We start from the raw sequence: 14,828 nt of genomic DNA on the forward strand, positions 1-14,828 counted from the left end.
CATATCTATAATCTCAGTGATGCTTGCCATTAAGCTTGTCCTCGTGGTATTGCCACAATTGGTATCCCATGTGGGGGCACATGATGAGGGCGATCGATGGCTGGTCTGGCGGCAGCATAGGGGAATACGAGAACTGAGGTTTCACCTACTACCTAGTGTCGATTCTGATAAGGTTACTTCAGGCCAAGGAGGAGCGATTGGGCAGCTGGAGTGACGTGAGGAGCAGGAGATCTTCCCACTTCTAATCTGCACAATCCACTCCGAGAGCAAAATGAAGAAGGGTGCTATTCTCTCTACGACCTTAAGTTAAATCTATCTGTGGGATTTTTCTTTGATACAAAATAGCTACGAGCAGTTTAGTCTTCTTCTTTTTGTCAAGAGCTCCCACAGCCACAGACCCGGCGTCTTCCCAGCCTGCGCGCACAACTTCGAACCATTCCAGAGGAAAAATACGTGTCAAGAAGTGCACAGTGTGACTAGGAAAGCGCCGGGCCTCTGACTGTGAGGATTCGTAGAAAAATCAAGCAAGGCGTAGACGATTTGAAGCCAAAAACACACTAAAAAAGAACAAAACTCCAGCCATGAAAGCTCCACTTTGAAAAGAACCAATACTAACTCAAAACTCTTGGTGTGTGAAGATTAGGTGTAGCCTCGCTCCCAATTGCACAGATGCAGTGCTCATTCGATTCGACCTGTTAAAAACCCTACATTTACGCTTCGATTCTTCGTCGTGACCATTTCATGGAAGCTTCAGTCCTTCATTGGAGAAGCCCAGTAGTTATTTGAGAGGGGAAATCCTAATTGGAGGCCTCACAGCCTCAACCATGTAGTGGAAGCAGCATGGGACTGCACTATAACTTCTAGAGGAATGGCTGTATCTCCTTCTCATGTGCCCAAATGAGCTCATTCTTGGCTCTAAAAATTTCCACACAACTTGAGCAACTTGTTATCATTCAAGAACGAACATGTTTTACTCCTCCCCTAGCCTTGTAGCATCCAACAATATTTCTTCACCTTGCTCGCAATAGACCTGTAACACCTTGTGCATTTAAAGTCTCCTCTTCACCTTGTACATGGATAGATTCAATAAGAGACTCCGCTTCCTCTTTATGATTTCAATTATTTCTTCGTGAAATTCTTGCTTTGCTATACCAAGGACCTCACCCAAGGTAAATTCCACCTTACTGTTTAGAATCCTCTCTTCCAAAACCTTTTTGAGATCCGTTGCTGCCTCTATATCGGATTGGAGTTTGTAGGCCGGACCCTTTGCTTTGGTTTTTGTTGCATCCTTCTTCTTTTCTTTAGAGGCTTCTTGCATAGGCACTTCGGGGACAGGCATTTGTTGCGGGGAAGGTGATCTAGGAGGCACTGTGTCATTTCTACCTCCGCTCCTCGTTGCCCGCTTTGAAGTCCCTTCATCCCCATTCTCACGCCTACGTTTCTCTTCAACAATGGCCTCATTTGCTTGATATTTGGCAATATATGCATGCACTGACAAAGAGTCCACAGGGTCATTCCAACCTGTTTCAAGCCGAATGCAATCTCCAGCTTCATGTAAAACCTTTGTAGTCATTTTACCCTTCATAGCAGAGTCTATAGCGCATGTCCATAGCTCTCCAATACCATTAGATTCCTCTTCTCCAACCTTGAATGATCCTTTTTTCTTAATAGGATCCACCTTCAACCCATAGGCGGCTGCCTCAACCATCGAGATGGCATGGCTAGTAGCCATGTCCTCAACTAGCTTCTTCATCCCGCCTTTGCCAAAGTTTGTTCCCAAAGCTTACCTGTTTCACTTAAGTGAATTTTTCCATCTTTAAAGAAAACGAGCTCCTTTTTCAAAGCGTCTTTGAAACTTTCACAATCCCTCCTTCTATGGTCAGTACTATCACACCATATGCATCTATTGACAAAGCCTTCTCTGGTTTGCGGTCGTTGCCCTGTAGATTGACCTGATGGGTGCCCCTTTTCTTCTAGCCTTGTAAGCTTTAACTTGAGCTCTTGCATTCCTTTGACAATATCATCTAGGATGGATTTGTCACTCTTTGGAACCACAATCACAGGCTTTAGACTCTCGGGAACACTTGGGATTGAGTAGGGTTGACTATCATCTTGTCTCTTCGTCGTTGTCGCTTAGCTAGTAGTGAAATGGCGTCTTCGACCTCATTCCATCAGTCTTCAAACCGTGTTCCGCATCCTTATTCTCAAGTAGTAGCTCTAACTTCTCTTGAATCTCTTTACCTGCGGCTTGCAAAAAGAGCTCTTTCTTTTCCGAGTTTAGAGCAGCCTTTTCAGTTCTTGAAAGTTGATCATAACGGCGTTCGAATTCCCTTAGCAGTTCGGTAGGCGAGAGCCCCTCTTTTGACCGAATTACCCACTCTAAGAAAGTCCTCTTTGTTACCCTTTCGGAGTCCTCCATGAAATAATCTTCCTTCAAGGCTAATTTGAATGCTTCCCAAGTTGCCCCATGCTCATTTCTAATTCCCCTTACATGCTCTCTGATCTCGGGAACCACAGCAAGTTCAAAACTTTGCACCATCTCTGCTTCGGGCACTCGATGAAGCTCCATCGATCTCCTTTACATATCCACAAAGATACTTTGTTACATCTTTGCCTTTAAATTGGTCCAATTTCTTCACCACAGATTGAAGCGCTTTGGCTTGAAACATTTGCATTGTGACTGGATCAAACCGAACCCCTTGTTGCTCTTGTTGCTCCATAGCTTTAAACCTTTCTTTTGAGACCTTCGATGAAGCTATTGAACCCTCACCCTAGCCTACTTCGCGTCGGGTTCACCAAAAACGTGTCAAGAAGTGCGCAGTGCAACTAGGAAAGCCTCGGCCTCTGACTGTGAGGATTCGTAGCAAAATCAAGCAAGGCGTAGACGATTTGAAGCCAAAAACACACTAAAAAAGAACAAAACTCCAGCCATGAAAGCTCCACTTTGAAAAAGAACCAATACTAACTCAAAACTCTTGTGTGTGTGAAGATTAGGTGTAGCCTCGCTCCCAATTGCACAGATGCAGATGAAGCTATTGAACCCTCACCCTAGCCTACTTCGCGTCGGGTTCACCAAAAACGTGTCAAAAAGTGCGCAGTGCGACTAGGAAAGCCTCAGCCTCTGACTGTGAGGATTCGTAGCAAAATCAAGCAAGGCGTAGACGATTTGAAGCCAAAAACACACTAAAAAAGAACAAAACTCCAGCCATGAAAGCTCCACTTTGAAAAAGAACCAATACTAACTCAAAACTCTTGTGTGTGTGAAGATTAGGTGTAGCCTCGCTCCCAATTGCACAGATGCAGTGCTCATTCGACTTGTTAAAAACCCTAAATTTATGCTCGATTCTTCGTTGTGACCATTTCATGGAAGCTTCAGTACTTCATTGGAGAAGCCGGCCCAAGTAGTTAGCAAGGAGATACAGCCATTCCTCTAAAGGGTGCTAGTGCAGTCCCGTGCTGCTTCCACTACATGGTTGAGGCTGTGAGGCGTCCAATTAGGGTTTCCCCTCCTCAAATAACTACTTGGGCTTCTCCAATGAAGTACTGAAGCTTCCATGAAATGGTCACGACGAAGAATCGAAGCGTAAATTTAGGGTTTTTAACAGGTTGAACGAGCACTGCATCTGTGCAATTGGAAGCGAGGCTACACCTAATCTTCACACACACAAGAGTTTTGAGTTACTATTGGGTTTTTTTCAAAGTGGAGCTTTCATGGCTGGAGTTTTGTTCTTTTTTCGCTTCAAATCGTCTACGCCTTGCTTGCTTTTTCTATGAATCCTCACAGTCAGAGGCCCGGTGCTTTCCTAGTTGCACTGCGCACTTCTTGACAACGTGCGTATAAGTGTATCTTTAAATTTAATTTAAGAGAAAAACTAAATTGAATTATCTTCTTTCTATGTGTGTGTGTGTGTATCTTTACGAATAGCAGTCATGTCATTGTCATCTCTCTCTCTCTCTCTCTCTCTCTCTCACACACACCACAGAACACACACAGGTTTATTTTGCAATAGGAAGTCATTACGATAACATTTCATCACCCTCTCTCTTAGATCTACTCTCTCTCTCTCTCTCTACCCCCCTTTTTCCATTGTGTTTTTGTCTTTTTTTTTCTTTTTATGTGCTGTGAGTGTATCTTTAAATTAAATTAAATGTTTAAATGATTGAATAAAACCAATAATCAAATAAACAAATTAAATAATTGAAATGAATCTAAAATTAAAAAAATCAGACCTTATATTTAAAAAAGTTATCTGGTTGTGCTGCTTCACGCACACCTTGACAATTGTTGCCCCACACTCGCCTTGGCTTGCGCACTTGCTGCCTACGAGAAGAAAGAGAATGTTAAGTGGAGGTTGTTGATAGAACATCTCATGGAATCAAAAAACATTTCATAAAGTCACCTTGCTTCACGAACACCTCGATAACAGTCGAAAGCACTCGCTTCGATTTGCATGTGAGTGCAACTGCCCAAAATAACTAAGATTTTCATTTCATTTAATTGTTTGTCTCTCTCCTCTCTCTCTCTCTCTCTCTCCTCTCTTTTCCCCCCTCCCCCAAGAAGATCTTAATATAACTTTACATTTCTTTCTCTCTCTCTCTCTCTCTCCAAGATGTTAATATAACTTTTTCATTTCTTTCTCTCTCTCTCTCTCTCTCTCTCTCTCTCTCTCTCTCATCTCTCCTCTCTCCTCTCTCTCTCTCCTCTCTCTCTCTCTCTCGCTCTCTCTCTCTCTCTCAAAAGATGTTTCTATAACAATTCATTTCATTCTCTCTCTCTCTCATCGCAAAAGTAGCAAGCGCGGCTACAAGAGAGAAAGAGAAGAAGCAGAAGAAGAGTATTTAACGCTAAATTAGCGGCATCAGAGATAACATTAATATAGCTTTTTATTCTTTCTTTCTGTCTCTCTCTCAGAAGACGTAAATATAACATTTCATTTCTTTCATTCTCTCTCTCTCATAGAAAAAGTTGCAAGCGCCCGAAGAAATGTAAGAGCGTGCAACAAGCAACACACACACACACACACACACATGCACTCTACAGAGAGATGTTGCAACCTCTCTCTCTCTCACACACACACACACCCACGTGCGTACTACAGGTGCTTCTTTTGGTGCGAGAGAGTTATCTCAGCAAAGGCCTGCCGCTCTTCCCTTAGCTGGGCATTGCCATGAACCACCTCATTCTCAGCTCCAACTTGTATATTGAAGTGCCCTTGTCGCAAGACCCCGGGCCACATCTCCGTCGCTACCTCATCGACGACTCAGAATCCCTCAGCGCCCTGCGCCCTCTTGAGCTCACGCCCTTCTATGTTATAGGCCTCTATTGGGAGACTGATGACAATGTTCCTCTTGAAGTTCTCCCTGTTGACTACTATGGCTCACAGTCAAGCCTGTACCTTCTCCTCCCTACACCCAATTTTTATGACCCGTCCGCTATAGAGAGAAAGAGAGAGAGCGTGCAGCACAAGTGAGAGAGAGATGAGGAGGGCATGGAGAACGGATGCGAAGATGAAGAAAACGCCCGGGAAGGAGGCACACTTGGGCCAGAAAGAGGCCAACTCCACCGGCCACAAGAGCAAGCCCAGCTTCACGTGACTTGAATTGAAACCTCACACACATGCGCGTGCACTCTTCAGCTCCAGCAGTATACGCGTAGTTCACGGATCTGCCAAGAGCATACGGGGGTAGAGGCGAGTGTGTCCTTGGAAAGAGAACTGCAGGTCCACAGAGTGGTACACACACAGTACACACAGCTCACCTGGGTATGAGGGAGTATGTCCACGCCTTAGATACAGAGAGATTAGAGACACAAAGAAAACTGCACAATATACGGCGCTCACCTGAGAAGGCAATGGCAATGGAGACGCCCTGCTCGTGGCTCTCTCTCTCTCTCTCTCTCTCTCTCTCTCACACACACACACACACACACACACACACACACACACACACACACACACACACACACACACACATATACACACACCACGTCGTGGATAAGGTGGATTGGCTCTCTCACATATGTAGCAATCAGTTAAACTTCCTTTTGCAGCGCAACAAAAATTATTGCCAGCATGCAGTAAAAGGCCTTCAATGCAAGCAGGGCGTGGGCAGCTATGTATTTCCAGCTACGTAAAGGTTTTTTTAAAAAACTTTTTTTTGCTACTTTTCTACTTTCTCCTAAATTGCGACACGTGGCAAGGCAACCACGGCCACCATACTATGTTAGTTTTATATATATATATATATATATACATATATGGATTTTGAGTTGCAAATGCATAACCCTAATCTTTGCAATCCTTTCCATCTCCCCACTAAACCATATATGCACTAAAATTTCCAACTGATGGTGGTCACACTCTCTCTCTCTCTCTCTCTCTCTCTCTCTCTCTCTCTCTCTCTCTCTCTCTCTCTCTCTTTGACACACACACACACACACACACACATGCAAAAGTTCACCCTCTATTGTTGCTTTCATTGAATATGAAACAAAACTTAAGTAAGAGGTCAACACAGGTTTCAAGCAAGCATAACCAGCAAGTATGTATGTCAACTCAATCACCCTACAAAACCTTGCTGCAAACTTTATAGCCCACAACTATTTCATCAAGTGGCATGCCAGCAAGTCAAGACAGCCAGAGCTACTTTTTCAAAGTGGAGCTTTCATGGCTGGAGTTTTGTTCTTTTTTAGTGTGTTTTGGGCTTCAAATCGTCTACGCCTTCAATGCAAGCAGGGCGTGGGCAGCTATGTATTTCCAGCTATGTAAAGGTTTTTAAAAAAAACTTTTTTTTGCTACTTTTCTACTTTCTCCTAAATTGCGACACGTGGCAAGGCAACCACAGCCACCATACTATGTTAGTTTATATATATATATATATACATATATATATATATATATACATATATATTATATATATATACATATATATATATATATATATACATATATATATATATATATACATATATATATATATATACATATATATATATACATAAATGGATTTTGAGCTGCAAATGCATAACCCTAATCTTTGCAATCCTTTCCATCTTCCCACTAAACCAATACGCACTAAAATTTCCAACTGATGGTGTCACACTCTCTCTCTCTCTCTCTCTCTCTCCTCTCTCTCTCACACACACACACACACACACACACACATGCAAAAGTTCACCCTCTATTGTTGCTTTCATTGAATATGAAACAAAACTTTAGTAAGAGGTCAACACAGGTTTCAAGCAAGCATAACCAGCAAGTATGTATGTCAGCTCAATCACCCTACAAAACCTTGCTGCAAACTTTATAGCCCACAACTAATTCATCAAGTCGCATGCCAGCAAGTCAAGACAGCCAGAGCTACTTTTTCAAAGTGGAGCTTTCATGGCTGGAGTTTTGTTCTTTTTTTTTGTGTTTTGGGCTTCAAATCGTCTACGCCTTGCTTGATTTTGCTACAAATCCTCACAGTCAGAGGCCCGGCGCTTTCCTAGTCGCACTGCGCACTTCTTGACAACGTGTGTATAAGTGTATCTTTAAATTTAATTAAAGAATAAATAAATTGAATTATCTTCTTTCTATGTGTGTGTGTGTGGTATCTTTACGAATAGCAGTTCATGTCATTGTCATCTTTCTCTCTCTCTCTCTCTCTCTCTCTCTCTCAGGTTATTTTGGCAATAGGAAGTCATTACGATAACATTTCATCACCCTCTCTCTTAGATCTACTCACTCTCTCTCTCTCTACCCCCCTTTTTTCATTGTTTTTTGTCTTTTTTTTCTTTTTATGTGTGTGTGAGTGTATCTTTAAATTAAATTAAATGTTTAAATGATTGAATAAAATCAATAATTAAATAAACAAATTAAATAATTGAAATGAATCTAAAATAAAAAATCATACCTTATTTTTAAAAAAGTTATCTGGTTGTGCTGCTTCACGCACACCTTGACAATTGTTGCCCCACACTCGCCTTGGCTTGCGCACTTGCTGCCTACAAGAAGAAAGAGAATGTTAACTGGAGGTTGTTGATAGAACATCTCATGGAATAAAAAAAACATTTCATAAAGTCGCCTTGCTTCACGAACACCTCGATAATAGTAGAAAGCACTCGCTTCGATTTGCATGTGAGTGCAACTGCCCAAAAATAACTAAGATTTTATTTCATTTAATTGTTCTCTCTCTCTCTCCTCTCTCTCCCCTCCCCCAAGAAGATCTTAATATAACTTTACATTTCTTTCTCTCTCTCTCTTCTCTCTCTTCTCTCTCTCTCTCTCTCAAAAGATGTTTCTATAACAATTCATCTCATTCTCTCTTTCTCATAGCAAAAGTAGCAAGCACGGCTACAGAGAGAAAGAGAAGAAGCAGAAGAAGATTATTTAACGCTTAAATTAGCGGCATCAGAGATAACATTAATATAGCTTTTCATTTCTTTCTTTGTATCTCTCTCTCAGAAGACGTTAATATAACATTCCATTTCTTTCATTCTCTCTCTCTCATAGCAAAAGTTGCAAGCGCCGCTACAGAGAGAAAGAGAAGATGTAGAAGAGCGTGCAACACACACACACACATGCACTCTACAGAGAGATGCTGCAACCTCTCTCTCTCTCTAACACTCACACACACCCACGTGCGTACTACAGGTGCTTTTGATGGTGCGAGAGAGCTACCTCAGCAAAGGCCTGCCGCTCTTCCCTTAGCTGGGCGTTGCCATGAACCACCGCATTCTCAGCTCCAACTTGTATATTGAAGTGCCCTTGTCGCAAGACCCTGGGCCACATCTCCGTCGCTACCTCATCGATGACTCAAAATCCCTCATCGCCCTGCGCCCTCTTGAACTCACGCACTTCTACGTTATAGGCCTCTATGGGGAGACTAATGACAATGTTTCTCTTGAAGTTCTCCCTGTCGAGTACTATGCCTCACAATCAAGCCTGTACCTTCTCCTCCCTACACCCAATTTTTATGACCCGTCCGCTATAGAGAGAAAGAGAGAGAGCGTGCAGCACAGGTGAGAGAGAGATGAGGAGGGCATGGAGAACGGATGCGAAGATGAAGAAAATGCCCGGGAAGGCGGCACACTTGGGCGTGAAAGAGGCCAACGCCACCGCCACAAGAGTAGGCCCAGCTTCACGTGACTTGAACTGCAACCTCACACACATGCGCGTGCACTCTTCATCTCCAGCAGTATACGCGTAGTTCATGGATCTGCCAAGAGCATACGGGGGTAGAGGGGAGTGTGTCCATGGAAAGAGAACTGCAGGTCTGCAGAGTGGTACACACACAGTACACACAGCTCACCTGCGTACGAGGGAGTGTGTCCACGCCTTAGATACAGAAAGATTAGAGACACAAAGAGAAGTGCACAATACACGGCGCTCACCTGAGAAGGTGATGGAAATGGAGACGCCCTGCTCGGTCTCTCTCTCACACACACACACGCACATATAATATACAACACACCGCGTCATGGATAATGGTGGATTGGCTCTCTCCCTACGTAGCAGTCAGTTAAAATTCCCTTGGCAGCGCAACAAAAATTCTTGCCAGCATGCAGTAAAAGGCCTTCAATGCAAGCAGGGCGTGGGTAGCTATTTATTTTTGTGTGAAGGAAAATATCCAAGAAGGCGATGTTTAAAGTGCAAGGATATGTTGTTTACCTTAACTTATGCTCTCTTTGGACATGCCGAGTCGTAAAGTCATACTTAGTAAGAAGGTTCTTATGCTAAACTAAAGATACGTCTTTTCTGAGAAGGTCATAATCAGATTATGGAAGAAGTCAAATGGCAGAAACGAGTTGTATTATGTACCCTAGGATTGGTTCAATAAAGTCTACGGACCTATCCTCAAATACAACCCTCACAATGTCATCATTACCTTTGATGACTCCAAGAAACCAAGGTGCATTGATGACTTTGCCCAAGCACAACCAATGGTAGTGAAATTGAGTGGATATGGATTTTGAGCTGCAAATGCATAACCCTAATCTTTGCAATCCTTTCCATCTCCCCACTAAACCATATACGCACTAAAATTTCCAACTGATGGTAGTCACTCTCTCTCTCTCTCTTCCCTCTCTCTCTCTCTCTCTCACACACACACACACCACACACACACACACACACACACATGCAAAAGTTCACCCTCTATTGTTGCTTTCATTGAATATGAAACAAAACTTAAGTAAGAGGTCAACATAGGTTTCAAGGAAGCATAACCAGCAGGTATGTCAACTCAATCACCCTACAAAACCTTGCTGCAAACTTTATAGCCCACAACTAATTCATCAGTGAGTGTATGATCATAGCTCGGTTTCATGGCATCGACTTCCTGCAAGAATAGTGTCTTTGATGCTTGTTCTCCTTTGATCTAGCATGTTACTATTTGTGTTGCCATTGTTGTGGATATGATACTATCGGTTCTCTGATGCTCAATGGTCACGAGTATGGATGAGTGTGTGTAGAGGACAAGGTAAGCTGATTAAACATGGTACAATGGAATGGGGAGTGTAAGATAATGACTATGAATGGGAGCCAGGTAGAAGGGGCTAGAGAGAGAGAGAGAGAGAGAGAGAGAGAGAGAGAGAGAGAGAGAGAGATTGTATAATGTTTGCAAAAAAAGAAGAGATGAGAATGCCAAACGCATACAAGAGCAGATTTGGGAAAGGACATTGATAATCAAGTTTGGGAGGCATTTAAAGCTTTGTTCGCTAGCAAAATAGCACCGTTCCATTGGTCGTAAAAGCGAAAACTTGAAGGCATGTTCTGATGGTTGCCATGCAACTTGAAAAGTTCGAAACGTTCTTCACTTTGGAGCTATTTTCTCTGTTTCTGAACATTTTTTATGTCATTTCTTGAGCATTTCTTCAAGATGTAGGGTAACAAGGGTTGGGTGGACAAAGTTGAAAATTTGATGCTCATCCCCTCCAATTTCCAGTCATGACTAGAAGCTAATGAAGGGCATTTTCCTTTTAAAATGATCAATAGCATGGCAGGGTAGGGGAGAGAGACAATCAAACAGTCATGTATAGCCAATTTCGCATTTTTTTTCAAATTCACAATGGAATACAGTAGGTGAAAGCCGCTTTTTGTTTGTGTTTTGCTTTTGAGTTAAATGACTACATTTGATCATCTAACTTCTTCAATTCGTGGTTGAGTGAGTGCATGTGGTCCAATTTGTATAATTTTGAGAGCTTTTATCCCTTTTATTTTGAGCAATTCTAAAATTTGAAAATTCCCTCCCTCTTCCCCTGACAAGTGTTAGCTGCTGCAATGTCCCAACCAGTGTCCATTGAGCACCATGCGACAGTGCGCAAAGAGAGAGAGAGAGAGGGGGGGGAGGGAGGAATGAAGAAATCAGTTACAAAGTGGGTGGAGCCCTTTTGTGCCAGGAACGGTCATTTCTGAGCGTAGACGCTGCAACCCTGCAACATTTTGTGCAAGCAAGGGTTTGTTGAGCTGGGTCTGCAGTGATGATCAAGGCGCGCAGACCTGTGTCAAGTGCGATGAACTTCTTGGAGCACTACAAAGCAATGCCAAGAAAGGAGCATATCAGCTACACAAGCAAACATGGAGCGGAAGAGAAGAATCCTTTCTTTTGTGAGCTCACGTAAAGATTGTGCTAAGCAGATGGTTTGTGCAAGGGTGGTAGGATACATGCTGATATTCGTGATAGTGGGTTACTTGAAAAGAAAACATACTTACGCAACACGTTAATCAGTATGTATGTCAAGTGCACTCAACTTCTCATAGTGCAATAGGTCCTCAACAAGCTTTTGTCTGCAACATTGTTTCATGGAGTGCATTGATTGCAAGATATGTCCATTGTCCAATAGGTCAGCTCAGGAAGCTCTAGGTTAATGTTTTCAGCAGATGTAGAGAGAGGGCATCTCTCCAAATGCAATCACGTACACTTGCACCTTGAAGGCATGTGGCATTACACAAGATGCTAAATGGGCAAGAGAATTCATGTTGATATTGTTAGTTAGGGGTTGTTGAAAGAAAATGCCGTGCTTGGCATTGCCTTGGTTGACATGTATGCCTAATGTGATGCACTCCATAAAGCACAAAAATAGCTCAAGGAGCTTCCTGTCCAATATGTCATCTCTTAGAATCCACTGATTGTGGATATGCCCAACTTGGGCAAGGCCAATAAGCTTTGGGCTATTTGCGACGAATGCGAAGCGAGGTGTCTCTCTAGATACAATCACATCACTCGCCTCTTGAAGGCAAGGGTCAAGGTTAGGAAGCATATGGGCTATTTTCAGCAAATGCAAGAAAGTTGATCTCTCCAAATGCAATCACGTACACTTGCCCTTGGAGGCATGTGGGCATTATACAAGATGTTGATATGGGCAAAGGAAATTCACAATGATATTGATAGTCAGGGTTGATGAAAGAAAATTTCGTGCCTAGGATTGCCTTGGTCGAGATGTATACCAAATGTGGTGCACTTCATAACGCACAAATAGTGCTTCAGAAGCTTCATGTTCGGATAGCGTCTCTTGTCAACGTCTGGAGCATGCTCGTCGCATGCCCGCAATTCAAGACAGCCATAGCTACCTTTGCATTCTCTCATTTAATTCATCATTGCAGTGAGTGAGCATAGATTGCCGCCTAATTCAAACAAGCTGCACTCATTGGAGTTTAGCAAGGAGTGCACGCGAGGTCAAGGCTTGTAGAACTAAGCCATTCGTCCAGATGGAGCGGGCAATTTTGAGGGCGGGTATGAGCAGCTGGCTAGAGCTGCTTTGCATTCTTTCATTCAAGCCAATAGTATAATGAGTGAGCATAGATTCCAGCTAATTCAAAGAAAAGGCACTCATTGGAGTTTAGCAGGGAGCTTGTGGGCACCTAAATTAGGGGTTGGCAAAATAATTTAAAATATATCTGATCGTTGGATTGGATCCATGTAAGCTATTAACGTTGTGCCTAGCACTGCCAAGTTAACTTTTGTATTTCTCTACATTGCAATCTACTATATGTAGATAAAATATTTTGACGCCCAATAATAGATCAATACTAAACAATAGTATTGATATTGATACAATAGTATTTTTAGATTTTAATGTAAGGAGAGCAAAACGCTTTCGTGTAAAACAAGAATAACAAGGGTAAAACAATAACAAATGCGGCGGGCTGTTTTCTGGCATGGGCTATAAAAGGCAGGCAGCGTATACTATAGTGCAGACGAAGTGGGCGAGGAAGAAGAAGAAGATGGGCAATGGTGGATTTATGATAAGGGTGGCCGCGTGCTGTATGATGGAGAAAGGCGTGGTGGACTGCCTGGTGCCGCGCGTCAGCCCCCGACGAGATGATGGTGCCTCGTCTACGGCAGCAGGTCATGCTGGCCGTGAAGTCACGACAGAGGCATCGTCATTACCAGCGCAAGGGAGCGTGCCCGGCGCAGACGCCGTCTATCTTCGAAACCATCCCTCGATACCATTCCCGAAGAGACTATTCTCTTGGAAGAAGCCCTTGCTCAAACTATGTCTACTACTGAAAAACCACCTTGCAGCTATGGCTAGCTCGTTCGGCATTCAGCTCTTAAACTGAAAAGCTCCTTCGGCAGGAGTCTCATTGCCTCCTATCTCATTTTCATTCAAAACTACTGAGAAAGAGAAGTCACCATATATATGTTATATATGGCAGATCATCGATATCTCATTAATGCTCCTTAAAAAGTAACACAAAAAAGCCACTAGGGCCTAAAACTGACACGGTTTTTTTTCCCGTCAAGGGGTATATTGCCGGTGAAAATAGGTGCATCAGAAAGACCTTCTATCAGAATTTTGACATGCTAGAATCTTGAAATTTATGTTATAGATGGCAATCATGTTCTTTGGTCACTTACACAAAGGGAGCTTGGAAAATATTGTCTGTTGCAAGAAATTTCTATTATGCCCATCAATTTTAGGCTTTGATTGCCACCCTATTGCGCGACTTCAGGCCAGTTCGATATGTTCTCTTAATATATTCACTGTGCTCTTCTGGTTTAAGTGACTTGCTGATTTCTAATCTTACATGTCTTCCCCCCCACACTTTATTTCCCTCGAAAGACAAAATGCATTACCCACCACCATTACAAGTTATTTGTGGCGATTGAGCATGAAATAATAGCTTCCTATAGCTTTCCTATTACATTATCAGTATATTTATTTGTTTTTTTAATAGCTTTGGTGTGGTTGGTAGAAGGTATGGTTGTATTCATTGTAAGTTCATGTGGGATTCACAGAGGTTATCATTCCTCTATAATCCATGCATGTTTTCAAGACACCATCATAATAACCTTGCGTCTTTAGTGTGTATTTGTGACTTAATTAACATCTTGTGAATTTATACTATAGATAAAGCGGGGAGGAATTACAGCCCATCCCCCGCCACGTGTCGCAAGAATGTTGATCCGGCCAGTGTGGCTTGAGCGAAACGACAAACATAGGAGAGAGAAGAGAGAGATGTCGCTACCCTCGTCACTATATGGCACGGCTCCAGCTAGGGGCCCGATCTATGGTGGGAAAGCGAAGTGGAAATCGCAATGCAATCTCAACTGTTTGTCGACTCGGTGAACTAGGGGTGAACTAAGGGTGAACTCAAGGCAAAATGGCACCCCGAGTTCACCCTGAGTTCACCCGCCTCGCGGGGTGTGGGTCGTACCCAGGACGTCTCGATTGCCACACGAATGCCCTACCACCACGCTAGCGCACGTCGCTACCCATATTGTCATGGCACATGATCACACCCTTAGTTTACCCACCCCTAGTTCACCCCATGATCCGACGGCTGAATTAAAGCCGCCTCGCCCTTCCAAATGTGGGCCCTAGATCCCCTCTAAAGACAGAG

At 43.0% G+C, this 14,828-nt stretch overlaps 1 pseudogene; it reads left to right on the forward strand.

The window, feature by feature from the left end:
- Positions 1 to 13,250: 13,250 nt before the first annotated feature.
- On the forward strand, positions 13,251 to 13,516 carry LOC147417640 (uncharacterized; annotated as a pseudogene).
- The last annotated feature ends 1,312 nt before the right edge of the window (positions 13,517 to 14,828 follow it).

Source organism: Adiantum capillus-veneris, chromosome 30, assembly GCF_014529385.1.
Source record: "Adiantum capillus-veneris isolate H3 chromosome 30, ASM1452938v2, whole genome shotgun sequence".
NCBI classification, from domain to species: domain Eukaryota; kingdom Viridiplantae; phylum Streptophyta; class Polypodiopsida; order Polypodiales; family Pteridaceae; genus Adiantum; species Adiantum capillus-veneris.